At 41.3% G+C, this 16,157-nt stretch overlaps 1 pseudogene; it reads left to right on the top strand.

Annotated features, from left to right (window-relative positions):
- The window catches only part of LOC102819110, a 39,351-nt pseudogene extending 24,303 nt beyond the window's left edge, over positions 1–15,048 (top strand).
- The last annotated feature ends 1,109 nt before the right edge of the window (positions 15,049–16,157 follow it).

Here is a 16,157-nt window from a genome sequence, read left to right as displayed (position 1 = left end):
TTTTTGGAAGTAGATGAGCAGGTCTTTCTTCTGATACATTTCTGGATGGACTTGAACTACCAACCTTTCTTTTAGCAGCCGAGCATGTTAACTGCTTGTACCACTTCAGGACTCCACGGTTATGATTAATTGTCTCATAATCCAGTCTTTATCATGACAAAGCAGCATCTCTTGTCAACAATTACACAGGGATTGTTGGGGAGGCTTGGTGTCTGTCTCTTTTGATCACCTGCTCAGCAGCATCCTGGGAATGTAGTCCATTGTGGGTGTAGGTGGTGCCTCTGTTGCTCATAGTCATCAAGGCCTAACTCTTGTCCCTCCTTTGGTTTTGGGCATAGTGCTTGAGGGTTTCCATTTAAGAGGCTGAGCTTGAAGACTTGGCCTGGCATTTCCCCTAAGAATACAGCCTATGGGCTAAAACTCACTTACTCCCCTGATTGTTCAGGTGAGTGTGCTGTGTCCAGAGTTGCTGTATCAGAGCCATGAAGGACCCTGCACCTCAGTTCCAACTGTGAGGCTTTATAGAATGAAGTTTACAAGAAAGGGCTCCAGAGACACTTTGGATCAAAGTCGTAGCTGTTGATCTTGGGCAAATTACTCAATTTTTCAGTGCCTTGCTTTCTTCCCTCTGCTCATTCCTTCTTCTACCATCAGATCAAAATTGGACCGCACACTAAACATTCTTGCATGATTATATTCTGGAGCCATGGTCCAAGGTAGGATCTCCAGCCGAGGACAGTCATACTTCTCTAGTGCCTTTGCTTCTTCTTATCTCCCTTCAAAGCTCCCAAGTTCCCTGGGCCCCGAGTTCATCCTTTCTGAGTCTTCACCTTACCAAGCTTCCCATTCTTGTCTAGGTCTTATTCTGTCTCCCTACTGGCCTGTGCTCTTTCACCTGCATCCTCAGTCTGAGGGTGTTTGTGGTTTGGAGTCCTGGATATTCAGGGCTGACCTTTATTCTTGGGAAGAGAATGTTGTTGTTAGGTGCCATTGAGTTGGTACTGACTCATAGCAACCCTATGCACAGCAGAACAAAACACTGTCTGGTCCTGGGTCAACCTCACAATTGTTGCCATTGATGCTACTACTTTGCCAATCCATCTCGCTGCGGATGCCAATCCACGCTTTCTCCGACTCTCCACCTTTCTAAACATGATATCCTTCTTTAGCTAAGGAATTTCACCAGATGGGCCATTCAGAGTGCTCTCACATGGGATGGGAGTAAGGGGAAACAATAGGGATAGCTAAGACTGGCAGAGTCTGGGCTGTAGGGTCGGGATAAAAGGGATATGAGCAAAAGACAGTCTATCTAAGATCTTTATATTAAATTTAACAAGATAATTAGTGTCTTTGTAATGCAGATTAAGTGATTTAGCCAAGAGAGCTGTCATTACCAATAAGAACTACTTCAGAGAAGAGGAGAAAACACTTAAAACTTGGATTGCCTCTATAAATGAGATCTTTCTTAAACGGCTTTATAAAATGTTTCCACATGTGAAAGTCCCACGTGCACAAGGGCCATCCTGAAAACCATTAACATTTTTCACATTGTTTTTATTTTATATTTTGTCTGAATGTAGTCTTTTACTCTGCACAGATGTGCTCATCTGCTAGTGCCCAAGGTCGAAGTCATCTGTACCCTCCCTAAATCATTTGTGGGGACTTTGTGTCTGGTAGAGACACTGTAAGCTGACATCTATGTTTGGCTCTCACTGACCCAGTGGTCAGTTTAAGCAGGCAGAGTGAAATGTGAAAGAAAACAAAAACAAAAAAAAAACTGATTTATGTTACAGATTGGTATATACAAAGTCCAGTTTACTGTAAGAAATGTAACTATCAGCTGAACTGAATACATTCATTTTCCTGGTGGGAAAATTGATATCAGGACCTGAATAACAGAACTGGAGGATCTCAGAGATCATATAATTCACTCTCATCAAATGGATGAGGAGGCTAAGTTAACACCTGGTTAACCAGATGCCGGTTGAGCGAGCTCTGACTCATGGTCACCCCATGTGTGTCAGTGCACAATTGTGCTCCATGGAGTTTTTCAGTAGCTGATTTTTTTGGGGGAAGCATATTGTCAGGCTTTTCTTCTGAGGCACCCATAGATGACTACCTGCACTACCCAGGGATTCCTATATCCTGGAGAGCAAATCTTTTTTCAAGAAACCTAGAATTTGTATGAAATTCAGAGATTCCTTTTACTGTAGAAAATCTCTCTTTCTCTATGCGTTCCTAAACTTTACATATTTTACATGTTATGACCCAGTTAAGTTGGATGACCCACTAACTGATTGCTGGCTGCCTCTGTCCCTCCACACCAGGTGTCCGTCTCTGAGGTGAAGGTGGTGGTTGAGAAACAGTTTGGGGATCTCCTGGCAGCTGTGAGGAAGGCCCAGGCCGAGGTGATTCTCTTCCTGGAGGAGAAGGAGCAAGCTGCCCTGAGTCAGACCAACGGTATCAAGGCCCATCTGGAGCACAGGCATGCCGAAATGGAGAAGAGCAAGCAGGAGCTGGAGAGGGTGGCCACCATCAGCAACACTGTCCTGTTCCTGGAGGTAGGGGGAGAGCGGGCAGAGGCCACGCCCATGTGAAAGGCCCCAGTGTTCACTCAGCCTGTGTTAGAAATTTGATTATAGAATCAATGAAAATTCTGTCCCTATCCTCAAAGACAGCTTAGTGGGAGCAACAGATCTATAAGCAATAATGAAATTGTTTGTCATAAGTGGAGTGAATGGGAACAGAGAGAAACATATCCTGAGTCAACACAATGAAGGAGAGGGAGGCTTGGAAGATGAATAAGATTTAAGGAGAAGAATGTTCCAGTTGGAAGGAACAGAATTGCAAAGGCAGAGAGGTTTAAGAAGTACAGCTAATTCGGGAAACTAAGGCACTTGAGCAAGGGTCCTTCATGATAAAGAACAACCTATTCAGGTCATAAGGAACTCTGATAGGTAGTGGTTACCAGTCAGGCTGCTAACTTCAAGGTCAGTGGTTCGAAACTACCAGTGGTTCCGTGGGAGAAAGATGAGGCTTTCTGCTCTGGTAAAGATTACAGCTTCAGAAATCCTATACAGGGTGGCTATGAGTCAGAACCGAGTCCACAGCACACCAGCATTCAAATCATAACAGATGAATGCCTGGCTGGTACTGTGCGGCTTCATAGCGACCCTGTAGACAGAGTAGACCTGCCCCCTGGGGTTTCCAAGGCTATAAATGTTTATAGAAGCAGCCTGCCTCATCTTTCTCCTATGAAGCAGCTGGTGAGTTTGAACTACTGACCTTTTGGTTAGCAGCCCAATGCATAACCCACTGTACAATACTTTTTAATATGTATAAATACAAATAATTTTTCTTGATTCCATTTTTGGAAAAAGTCTCTTCTAGTGTCAACAAAAATTAGTCTTTATTGTGAAAAACTTGGAAAATCGAGAAAAATATGAAGAAAAAAAAATCACTCCGAGATGACTATAGTTAACATTTTAGTGAGTGAGAGAAATTGAAAAGTAGATTGGGAAATGTTGACAAAATGCTGACAGACTGTCCCTCTTTCTGTCCATTCCTTTGCTTCTCAGTATGAAAACACAAAGAAAATATGAATAAAAATAGACTTCCTTTGTCACGGTTTCCACAATACTGCCTACCCAGAGTATATGTCAGGGGACTTCAAAAAATTCATGGAAAAATGCCATTGTCTTTTAATTCCATTTTTCAACCACCTTTTCCAAGCTCCTTCATATAGGATTTTTCTTTATTGTCTTTTTACCTTTTATAGTTTCATTTTTAACCTAAAAACTTTACTCTGCATAAAATCCATCTTAACATAAGACTCATTTTGGTGAAAGACAATTTATTTTCCCCCAGATTGTTAGTCAGTTGAGCAAATATCATTTATTGAATAATCCATCCCTTCCTCTGCTGATGTAAAATGCTACTTATATATGTGGTGGTGGGTGGTGGTGTGCTGTGAAGTCAATTCTGACTCATAGTGACCCTGCATAGGGTCTCTGAGGCTGTAAATCTTTATGGGAACAGAAAGCCTCATCTTTCTCCCACAGAACAGCTGGTAGTTTCGAACTGCTGATCTTGAGGTTAACAGCCTGACTTGTAACCACTATGCTACCAGAGCTCCTTGCTACTTATGTTGTTGTTGTTGTGAAGTGCTGTCTAGTTGATTCCGACCCATGGCGACCCTGTATAGGGTTTCCGAGGAGCAGCTGGTGAGCTTGAACCGCTGATCTTGTGGTTAAATGACTTTGCAGTCTGGTGCATTAACCCACAGCACCACACCAGGACTCCTTGCTACTTATATGTAAGGCTAAATAAAATATACGGTTTTGTTAGCTGGTACCGAGTCTGTTCTGGCTCAGAGCACTGCTGTATATGTATAGTAAATCAGAGGTTGTAAATCTTAATGGGAGCAGAAAGCCTCATCTTTCTCCCTTTGAGCAGTTGGTGGGTTTGAACTACCAACTTTGTGGCTAGCAGTTCAGTGTTGTTAAGTGCCATTAAGTCGGTTCCGACTCATAGCAAACCTGTATAGGGTTTCTGAGGAGCAGATGGTAGGTTTGAACTTCTACCCTTGTGGTTCACAGTCCAGTGCTGATCCACAGCACCACCCCAGAAAGCCCACTAAATATATACACAATATTACTTTTCTCTATCAAATCTCTGATTTGGATTTTTCCTTCAATTCCATTGAGCTAACCATTTTGGTACAGCTGTTTTCATAACATTATTCAATTTGTTCTTCAATACTGTAACTATACTTTAATTTTCATAATGTTTTAACATCTGAGAACATTTTTTTTTCCTGATCATCAATTTTTTTCCTAATCACTGTTAAGCTTCAACACTTAAAGTTTGGACTATGCTTCTTTGTGTGAATGCCTTTCTCACACTCTAAGGCACTACCTTAACAAGAATTACAGAAAGTCAACTGCTTTCCAGGTTGTCAGCAGCTCGTTTCTTTGTGAAGTTCACGTTACTATCAAACTCATTTTACAGACCCAGAAGCTGCAATAATGAGGAGAGCAACCCAGTTTAAGAAACACGGAAGCCATAACAGCATCTACCATGATTTCTTTCCTGCAGGAATACAGCAAGTTTAAGACCACAGAGGACAGTACCTTCCCAAGCGTCTACATTAGACTGAAGGATAAGCTCTCTGGCATCCGTGAGGTCATTACAGACTGCACTGAAAAGTTAATCCAGCAGCTGCAAAACTATAAGGAAAAGCTCCAGGAGTTTTCCAAGGATGGTGAGAAACACCCTGGGCTGTCAGCTGTGGTATGTGTGTCTCTTGGGAGTGGTTGATGGGTAAGTTAAGACAGGGCAAGGGAAGGGAGTTAAAATCAGGGCAAATGCCTCATTCTTTAAAACCATTCTGATGGAATCCTGGTGTGGTGCTGTTGGATAATCACTGGACCGCAAGGTTGATTTGAATCGCAAGGTCAGTGATTCAAGCTCACCAGCTGTTCCTCAGAAACCCTGTACATACTCTGGTAGTATAATGGTTAGGAATCGGGCTGTGACCTCAAGGTCAGCACTTTGGAACTACCAGCTGTTCCATAGGAGAAAGATGAGACTTTCTGCTCCCGTAAAGATTTACAGCTTTGGGAACCCCGTACAGGGTTGCAATGAATAGGAACCGACGCTGTGGCACATCACCAACACCACCACGAGTCGGAACTGACTCGACAGCACTTAACAACAACCATGGACATTTATCTTGATGATTTTATTTTATACCTGCATCCCAGAAAAGATAAGTTAGGTACCTCATGCCTCTGACTAGTTCTTGTAATACTAGCTTCTCAGGTGACTGCTGCCTGTACGTCTAAGTGAAATCTTAGGAGTTTGGGAATGTTTTCAGTTTCTTTTCCTTCATTCACAAGAGCCATAAGGTCCTTTGGGCATGGTTCTCTGAGATGTTTGTCCTGACCACCTGTACTCTCTGCATTCTCAACTCTCTGATTTTCTAGAGAAATACGACATCAGAACTCAAGTGTCTACCGTCATTCAGCGCAAATACCGGACTTCAAATCCCGAGCCCAGCAGCAGAGAAGAATTTCTCCAGTGTAAGTTATGTGAACAGCTTTGCCTTTTGCAGTCATTACTTCCATTGCACTTTTGATGTCAGTGTAATGCTTTGTTGAAGCAGTAACTGCCGTTTTTCATAGGGGTTTCAGGTTCTTGCAACTTGTATCTACCCCTAAATAAGAGATTTCTGAAGCGTCATATGTTTTTATTTTGAAACCATTCTAGACTTCCAAAAAAATTGTCAAAAATTGGACAAAGAATTCCCTTTCATGCAGCTTCTGTAAATATTGACACCCGATATAGCCACAAGACTTTGATAAAAACCAGGAAATTAGCATGAATACATGCTGCAAATTAACATGCATTATTTCCCCCCAAAATGTCACCAATATTCTTTTTCTGGTCTGTACTCCAATTTGTGGCACTGTAGGATGAGGACTGGAATCCTGGTGTAGTGCTGTGGGCTAATGCGTCAGACTGCAAAGTCATTTGAACTGCAAGTTCGGTGGTTCAAGCTCACCAGCTGCTCCTTGGAAACCCTATACAGGGTAGCTATGGGTCGGAATCGACCATGTCCAACAACAACAGGATAAGGACTAGACTGTGAACCACAAAGTTGGTAGTTCAAACCCACTAGCTGTTTCTTGGAAACTCTGTACAGGTTCACTATGAGTTGGAACTTACTCAATGGCACTTAACAACAATTCTTCAATTTAGATCACAGATGTTTTCAGTCTCTTCTAGTTCCTCATTCTGATGTTGTTTTTCACATTCTTGATATTTTTGAAGAGTCTGTCTTGGTATACTTTTGAGTCTGGTTTGTTCATAATCCATTTGTCCTGTCCTTATCTGATACTGGTCTGGTCTGTTAGCATTATTAAAAATAATATATTTTAAAAGGTATTTTTATAAGCTGTCATTGAGTCAATCCCTAATTCATGGTGATCTCATCTACAATGGGATCAATCAGACAGTAGTGATCCACAGAGTTTTTATTAGCTGATTTTAATGAATACTTCATTATAATTAGCAAGTCCACAAAGTTTCATCTCCTAGAATGGGAATGATTGTATAATCAGTGCTCATGTTGATAACATTTGCCTAATTCATCTTTTATGGGACATGCTGTTGAATCTTACTTCTATTTGGTTTCTGGTGGTGACCACTGGCTGGCTAAATTGTGGACTCCATTTCTCTCTGGTCATAATGCAAGACCTAGGGTTCAGATATCTGTCTCCTGTTCTTGACCCAGTTACTGTTTCTCCCCCCAGAACCTTTTGGCTTTCCATTATTTTATACTTGTCTCCTTCCTGATAGGAGCACATTATATATTTCATAAAGAGTTATATAACTAATACAAGAAACACTCATTTTTAGCATTAAAATGAAAATTAAATTTATGCTTTTATAACTTCATTTATTTTATATTGTTTCTGTTGTTGTTAAGTACTATCGAGTCAATTCCATCTCATAAGGATCTTGTGCACAACAGAATGAAACACTACTTGGCCCTGTGCCATCGTCATAATTGTCATTGCACTTGAGTCCACTGCTGATGCCACTGTGCGTATTCATCTCCTTGGGGGGTCTTTCTCTTTTTCGCTGATCCCCCACTTTACCAACCACAATGGCTTTCTCCAGGGACTGGTCCCTCCTGATTACATGTCTGAAATATGAATAACGGAGTCTCTCCATCCTGGCTATTAAGGAGACTTCAGGCTGTACTTCTTCCAATATAGATTTGTTTGTTCTTCTGGCAGCTCGTGGTATTTTTAATATTCTTCTCCAACACCACAACTCAAATGCATCAATTCTTCTATGATCTTCTTATTCATTTTCCAACTTTCACATGCATAGAAGGCTATTGAAATACTCTGACTTGTGTTGGGTGCAACATAGTCCTCAAACTGACATCTTTATTCTTAAATACATTTGTGTTTCTTTAAATTAAGTTTTTATTGTGAGTTGAGTGATAGTTTACATGGGAGAACATCAGTTTTACATTCATCCTATCGTATTTCGTTTCATTGCAATGATTACAATCCCCTCCATGCATCATCATTCAATAGCATTTGCTTCCCTTCACTCTGTTTTTTGTTTTTTTGGGGGATTTTTTGGATGTACACTGAAGTACTCAGGAATATATAACTATTCAAGTTCTTAAATACTTTTAAGAGGTCTTGTGCCTAATGCAATATGTCATTTGATTTCTTGACTGCTGCTTCCATGTTAATAAAGTTGTTGTGAAGTGCCGTCGAGTCGGTTCCGACCCATAGCGATCCTGTATAGGGTTTCCAAGGAGCAGCTGGTGAGCTTGAACCACTGACCTTGCAATTCAAATGACTTTTCAGTCTGACGCATTAGCCCACAGCACCACACCAGGACTCCTGTTAGTGGAGCCTAGTAAAATGATGTCTTTGGTAACTTCAATCTTATCTCCATTTTTCATGGTGCTCTTTATTGGTCCAGTGGTGAGGGTTTTTCATTTTCTTTATACTGATGTGTAACCCATACTGAAGCCTGTGGTCTTTGATCTTCAACAGTATTTTAAGTCCTCTTTTTCTCTATCAGCTCTCTGGTTTTGTTTTTTCCTTCTGTCCCATTAAACTGGCTAACCATTTTGGCACAACTGTTTTCATACATAGGTTTTCTGTTTTATCCAGTTTGTTCTTCAATACTTCAACTGTACTTGAATTTTATTTTAATATCTGAAAACATTTTTTTTCCTGACCACCAGGTTGCTTCAAAATTTAAATGGTTTAAAGTACTTACCTGTGTGAATATCCTTTTCAAGCTCTCAAGTAGAGTACAACAAGAGTTGTATCACCTGCATATCGCAGGTTGTTAGGGAGTCTGTCTTCCTCCAATCCTGATGCCATGTTCTTTATGTAATTCAACTTCTCTGATTATTTGCTCAGCATACAGACTGAATCACTATGGTGCAAGAATACAACCTTGACATACACCTTTTTTGATTTTAAACCATTCAGTATCACCTTGTTCTATTTGAACAATTGCCTTTTGGTCTATGTACAGGTTCCTTTTGAACACAATGAATGGTTCTGGAATAGCCATTCTTCTCAATGTTGTCCGTGGCTTATCATGATCCACAAAGTCGAAAGCATTTGCATAGTCAATAAAGCACAGGTAAACATCTTTCTGATGTTTTCTGATTTCAGCCAAGATCCACCTGACTTCAGCACTGATATCCCTCATTCTACATCCTCATTCAGTTTGAGACTCTGACTATTCCCTGTCAATATACTGTTGCAGTTATTTAAAAATTATCCTTAGCAAAAGTTTATTTTCATGTGATATTAATGATACTGTTAGATAAGTTCTGCATTTAATTGGGTCACCTCTCTTTGGAATGAGCACAAATATGGATCTCTTCCAAACAGTCGGCCATGTAGCTATCTTCCCAATTTCTTTGCATAGATGATGGAAGTGCCTCCAGTTCTGCATCAGTTTGTTGAAAGATTTCAATTTGTGTTTCATCAATTACGGGAGTCTTGTTCTTAGCCAGTACCTGGTCTTGTTCTTTGCCAGTACCTTCAGAGCAGATTGTACTTCTTTCTTCAGTACCATTGACTCTTGATCATATGCTACCTCTTGAAAAGGTTGCACACTGACAATTTCTTTTTGATACAGTGACTCTGTGTATTCCTTCCATCTTCTTTTGATGCTTTCTGCATCATTCAATAGTTTTCCCATTGTTGTTGTTGTTAAGTGTTGTTGAGCCTTCAGTATTGCAAGTTGAGGCTTGAATTTTTCCTTCAGTCCTTTCTGCTTGAGAAATGCTGAATGTGTTCTGCCCTTTTTGTGTTCTAACTCCAGGTCTTGGCACATATCATTATAATAATTGTTTTTGTCTTCTCAACAAATTTTCTGTTAACCTTTTACCTCCTCATTTCTTCCTTTTGCTTTAGCATCTCTATGCTGGAGACCAAGCTTCAGAATTCGACATCTATTTTGGTCTTTTCTTTCTTTCTTGTCTTCTTAATGAGCGTCTTCTTTCTTCCTATATAATTTCTTGATGCCATCCCACAACTCTTTAGGCTTTTGGTCATAGTGTATAATTTATCAGATCTGTTTTTGAGCAGGTTTCTAAATTCAGATAGAATATGTTCAAAGTCATATTTTGGCTCTCGTGGACTTGTTTTAATTTTCTTCAGCTTCAACCTAAACTTGCATATGAACAATTGATGGTTTGTTCCTCAGTTTGCCCCTGGCTTTGTTTTGGCTGATGCTATGGAGCTTTCCCACCATCTCTTCCCACAGATGTAGTCAATTTGATTTCTTTGTATTCATCAGGTGAGGTCCATGTGTATAGTCCTCTTTTGTGTTGTTTTGAAAAGGTATTTGTAATGAAGAGTGATTGGTCTTGCAAAATTCTATCATGCGATCTCTATAGCCAAGGTGATGTTTTCCAGCTATTGATCCTTCCTCTTTGCTTCTAGTCCTTGTGTTCCAATCTGTAGTAAGTACCCATATATCTGATTGCATGTTTGATCAGTTTCAGACCTAAGAAGTTGGCAGAATTCTTCAATTTTATCATCACTGGCTTTAGTGGTTGGTGTGTAACATTCCATGTTCTGATTATTAATGTATATTTGCAGCTCTTTCTCCTCATTTTGAGTTGTGTCCTGTCAAGCAAATGAAGGTTCTGAAAGCTTTACTCCATTCGCATCATCACAGTCAACTCTACTTTGAGGAGGCAGCTCTTCCCCAGTTGTAGTTTGAATGCCTTCCATCCTGAAGGACTTATCTTCTGGCACTATATCTGACCATGTTCCGCTGCTTTTCATTCAGAAGTAGTTCATCTTTCCTTCTTTCTACTCTGTCTTGGTATGGAAGCTCAGTTGAATCTTGTCCCTTATGGGTGACCCTGCTGTTGTTGTTGTTAGGTGCCATCGAGTCAGTACTGACTCATAGCGACCTTATGCACAGCAGAACAAAACACTGCCCGATTCTGGGCCAACCTCACTACTATTGCCACGCTTGAGTCCATTGATGCTGCCACTTGGCCAATCCATCTCGTTGGAGGGTCTTCCTATTTTTCTCTGACCCTCCACCTTACCAAACATGATATCCTTCTCCAGTGACTGGTTCCTCCTGACAATATGTCCGAAGTATGAGAGATGAAGTTTGGCCATCTTGGCCTCTAAGGAGCACTCTGGCTGCTGGTATTTAAAATACTGGTGGCATAGCTTCCAACATCACAGGAACCCATGAGCCACCACAATATGAGTGGTGGTCTTTATTTATATAATGATTATCTTTTAAAACATATAACATTAACTTTTCTGAGCATTATTATGAACACAGTGTTCTTTAGACTCAACTTGTTTTGACTATCAATGTTTTGCAGCTCAGATCAGTCAGAATCACTTTCAAGTTGACCCTTTTTCTTTTATAAATGACCCTTGATATTGATAAAAGTACTGCTGCTTCCTGGCACTTAAAAAATGTTGCAAACCCATTGTGATCTTTACTTGCCCTAGTGAGATGGATTGATGCAATGACTGGAACTTAGCAATGATTGCGAGAATGATGGAAGATTGAGCAATAGTTCATTCTGTTGTGCATGGGGTTGTTATGAGTCAGGGCCGACACAAAGCACTCAACAACAACAACAACCCTCCAAGAATTCCTGACTCCCTTAGAAAGAAAGCTGTTATTCAAAACCTGGATAAGGGTTGGCATAGAGTTGGTAGCAGACCCTATGAATAAACATGATGCCTTTTCTCACCTAAAACCTTTTAAACCCCAACAAATCCTCCTATTCCGGAAGATGAGGACCTTCCTTATCTCCTCTAGCCAGATCTTTTCCTTTCAATAAAACTTTAATCTTAAAAAAAAAAAAAAGTTGGTAATAGGGCAGAATTGCCAAAATTGCTGGTGGGTAACTTTTACTAACCCAGATCTGCAAATTATATGCCTTTTAAGTTCATGAGCTCATGTTCATTTTTCCTTTTTAACTTGTGTCCTTCCCTTCTAAGATGTGCTCTTCTTGACCACTAAGCATTTCTCTGACATAAACACAAAGAGTTTAGGAAAACTCTGGGTTAACTAAAATCACTTTAGTTACAAGAGTTTTAGTAGCAGTTAATATGCTAATCTACTTGTACATAGATCAACCAAATATAGAAAACCAAATATTCACGTTTTCTCTTCTTTGTTTAGTTCTGACACCAGCTGCCCATGCAAGTCTTCTTTCTCTGACCATTGCTATTTGGAGTAAGGTCAGATTTCACGAGTTAAAAGGGCACTGTCCTCCTAGCTGCAAGTTTGGGAGTCCCATGAGACCCTCACTTCTGACCTGTTGGCTACAAATTTGGAGTTCTCCCACTACCCCTTCAGTATGCCCCCTGCAAGTTCATAGGCCACCTCTAGGCTTCCCTACTTTTAACCTGCTGGCTATGAATTTGAGGGTCCCCTATGCCACTTCAGAATGCCAACCACAAGTTGAGAGGTTCCTGGTCCTCGCTGCTGACCTGTAGACCGTCACTATTCCTATTGGTTCAATAATTTGCTCCAACAGTTCACAGAATTCATGGAAAGTGCTATACTTATTATTAGCAAAAAGTGATAGACATAAAGCAACACCTAAAGCAAGACATGGGAGGGTTCCCAACGCAGAACTCCCATGTCAGAAGGGAAGCACCACTCTCTCACATGCATCCATGTCTTTCACCAACCAGGAAACCCATGGAAATCCCATGGCCACAGCCTTTATTGGCTTCATCACATGATCATGACTGATCCTATCAGCCCCCTCCCTCCTGGGAGGTCAGCTGATATCAGATCAAGTAGTGGTTGTGGTCTTCCTGGTCAGGCAAGTACCCCACCCATGTGATCTAGAAGGATAGATCATAAAGGCACCTCAAGTACTCAAGAAATTCCCAGGTTTTAAAGTTAACTTTCAGAAACTAAGGACAAAGATCAAATTACTTATGGTAAAGTAATTCTTTACCCTACAATTTGGTATATTAAGCTATTTGAACATCTTCTTGGTACTATAACCCCAGGATAGCGTTCTACAAAAAATGTGGAGCTTATACGTTAGGAGTCCTGGTGTGGCGCTGCGGGTTAATGAGCTGAACTGCAAGGTCTGTTTGAACCGCAAGGTTGGTGGTTTAAGTTCACCAGCTGCTCCTTGGAAACTCTATACAGGGTTGCTCTGAGTTGGAACCAACTCCATGACACTTCACAACAATAGCAATAGATTAGGAAGAAGGTCAGCATTAAACAAACACATCAATAAATGATTATAAATTGGGATGAATACCATGAAGCTTGAAAAATCAGAGTGCTCTGGGAGAAAATAGTGGGGAAAGATAGGGTTCAGATGGGAGGTTCATAGAGGGTCTCTTTTAGAATGGGAACTCTTCACTGAAACCTGAAAGGGTGAGTAGCAGTGACTCAGACAAAGTGTAGGGCAAAGACCTAGTAGTCTGTGCTAAAGCCTCAAAGTGACTATGGTGTTGGGTAGGTCTAGGCTCAGTGTAGTTGGGATGTGGGGGGCCAAGGGGAGAGGACAAGAGATGAGACTGGAGACACAGGCAAGGGTCACACATACAAGGTATTGCTGATTAGGGTGAGAGGGTCCTGATTTTATCCTTAGGACCAGGGTTTTAAGTCAGAGTGACATGATTCACCTTAGCCTATACCTTTGAGCAAGTACTATGGATCTGTCATGGAGAATGCATTGAAGGGGTAAGAGACAGATGGGTAGGCAGATTGATAAATGATCAATGGATAGATAGAGAAAGACTAGTAAGAAACCTATTGCTCTAGCCCAGAGACTTAGGTGGTGGTTGAAGTCATGCAGCTGGAGAGAAGTAGTTAGAATCTACAGTATTTTCTGCTGCTTCTAGTGCAGGTAGAGGTGGGGACTGAGGATGAGGGCAAAAGAGATGTAAACAATAACATTTTCGTTTTGACTTGAACTTCTGGGTGTATGTAGGTGCTGTTCTCTGGGATGTGATGTGGAAGAGAGCTATGTTTGGGGGAATGTTCAAGAGGTCAACATGCTAATTATTGGTCACATATTTTTTAAATGAATCTACCAATCAAATGTGAGTGCACAGTTGCCTATTTCCCCTGACTCTTGCCAACACTGGCCTTCAATACATATTTGTTGGATGAATGAAGGAATGAACAAATGTGATTTCTTGTTTCAGTTCAGCAAACAGTGCAGTGAATGCCAAGCAGTGTGAGCTTCAGAAAGCAAGCAAGTGGTGTGACCTTTGCTCCCCATTTTCTGGTTTCCACCCACCTCTTTTTGACTGAGTAAACAGAGAGCAAGGAATTGTTATTTTCCTCACTCTTTGGAGGCCAGTTGGGTTAACCGTGTTCTCTCTGACTCATCTGTTAGTTCCTGAACTACTCTCCCTGCTTTTTATATCTCCTCAGATGCCTACAATATCACGTTTGACCCGGACACAGCACACAAATATCTCCGGCTCCAGGAGGACAACCGCAAGGTCACCAACACCACGCCTTGGGAGCATCCTTACCCTGACCACCCCAGCAGGTTTGGGCACTGGCGGCAGGTGCTATCCCAGCAGAGTCTGTACCTGCACAAGTACTATTTTGAAGTAGAGATCTCTGGACCAGGCACCTATGTTGGCTTGACCTACAAAGGCATTGATAGGAAAGGGGAAGAGCGAAACAGCTGCATTTCTGGAAACAACTTCTCTTGGAGCCTCCATTGGAATGGGAAGGATTTCTGGGCCTGGGACAGTGACATAGAGACCCTGCTCAAAGCTAGCCCATTCCAGAGGCTGGGGATATATAATGATTTCCCAGGAGAAATCCTCTCCTTCTGTGGCATAGAGCCTGGCTCCGTGACTCTGGTTCACAAGTTTGACTGCATTTTTTTCCGAGCCTGTCTACCCTGCCTTCTGGCTTTCCAAGAAGGAAAATACTATCCGCATTGTGGATCTAGGAGAAGAACCTGAGAAGACAGTAACATCCTCTGAGAAGGCTGCCCCTTAGACTTCAGGATCCATATCCCATGCCTTTGCGAGCTACAAAGATGGGGCAGCAGCTTGCATTTGAAGAGAAATTTAGGGGTTGTTAATAACTGGGGGTGTTAGTCAGTTGGCCAACAATGATAGCTGGCTTTTAAAATCATGAGGGTCCCTGAACCTAGAGAAGGATCTCAGCTGCTCCTTTCTGCTCTGTGCAATGCTATTCTCTGTTCCTTAAGTCCCCCTCGTCATTTTCCAGTGACATTCTCCTTTCTGCTCAGGTAAACTGTACCCAGCATTGGTGATGACAAATCTTCAGGATGACTGCAAGGTTTGCAGAGTAATCATAATAAATGGCTTTCTCTGTTGGGCTGCGTTTCTTTTGTGCTAAATACTATTTTGAGTGTTTCTTTCTTTTAAAGTGTTTATTGTGAATTATGTGCTAGTTTACATGGGAGGACATTAACTTCACCTTCATCTTGACTGTTTCTTATGCCTCAATTTATTGAGTCCTCACAGCAACCCTATGATGTAGACCGGTATTATCCCATTTTGCAGAAGGAGAAACTGTGGTCCAGTGTGGGTAGCTAATTAAGGTCACATGGTGAGTGGATGACAGACCTGAGATTCTGGTTTGAACTTAAAAGAATTGAGTGAAGGTTTATAGATCATCAGTTTCACATTCAACAAATCATACACTTTTTTTTTCATCTCAATCATTGCAGTCTTCAGGTTTACACTTTCAACTGTGATCCCATAGTACCATCCTCATAAGATCATGGCGAGCTCACCACTGCACCAAACCCAAACCCAAACCCATTGCCACACAGTTGGCGCCAACTCACGGCACCCCATGTGTTTCAGATAGAACTTCTCCCTAGGGTTTTCTTGGCTGTAATTTTTACAATAGTGGATCTCCAGGTCTTTCTTTGATGCTGCTGGGTAAGTTTAAACCACCAACATCAGGTTAGTAGTTAACTGCAAACCATGTTCACCACCCAGGGACCTTTTCACTACTGCACATATCAAACTCATTCTGTTTTGTGTGTTTTTTGGTTTTTTTGTTTTGACAGCAAGGATTAAAGAAACTTCTTGCCTGACTCCACTCTCCATCCCTATGACTTCTGGAGAGAG

The sequence above is a fragment of the Chrysochloris asiatica genome, unplaced genomic scaffold (assembly GCF_000296735.1).
Source record: "Chrysochloris asiatica unplaced genomic scaffold, ChrAsi1.0 scaffold00346, whole genome shotgun sequence".
In the NCBI taxonomy this organism is placed as follows: domain Eukaryota; kingdom Metazoa; phylum Chordata; class Mammalia; order Afrosoricida; family Chrysochloridae; genus Chrysochloris; species Chrysochloris asiatica.
The sequence above is the reverse complement of the archived record's forward strand: the minus strand, read 5'-3'. Positions and strand labels throughout refer to the sequence as shown.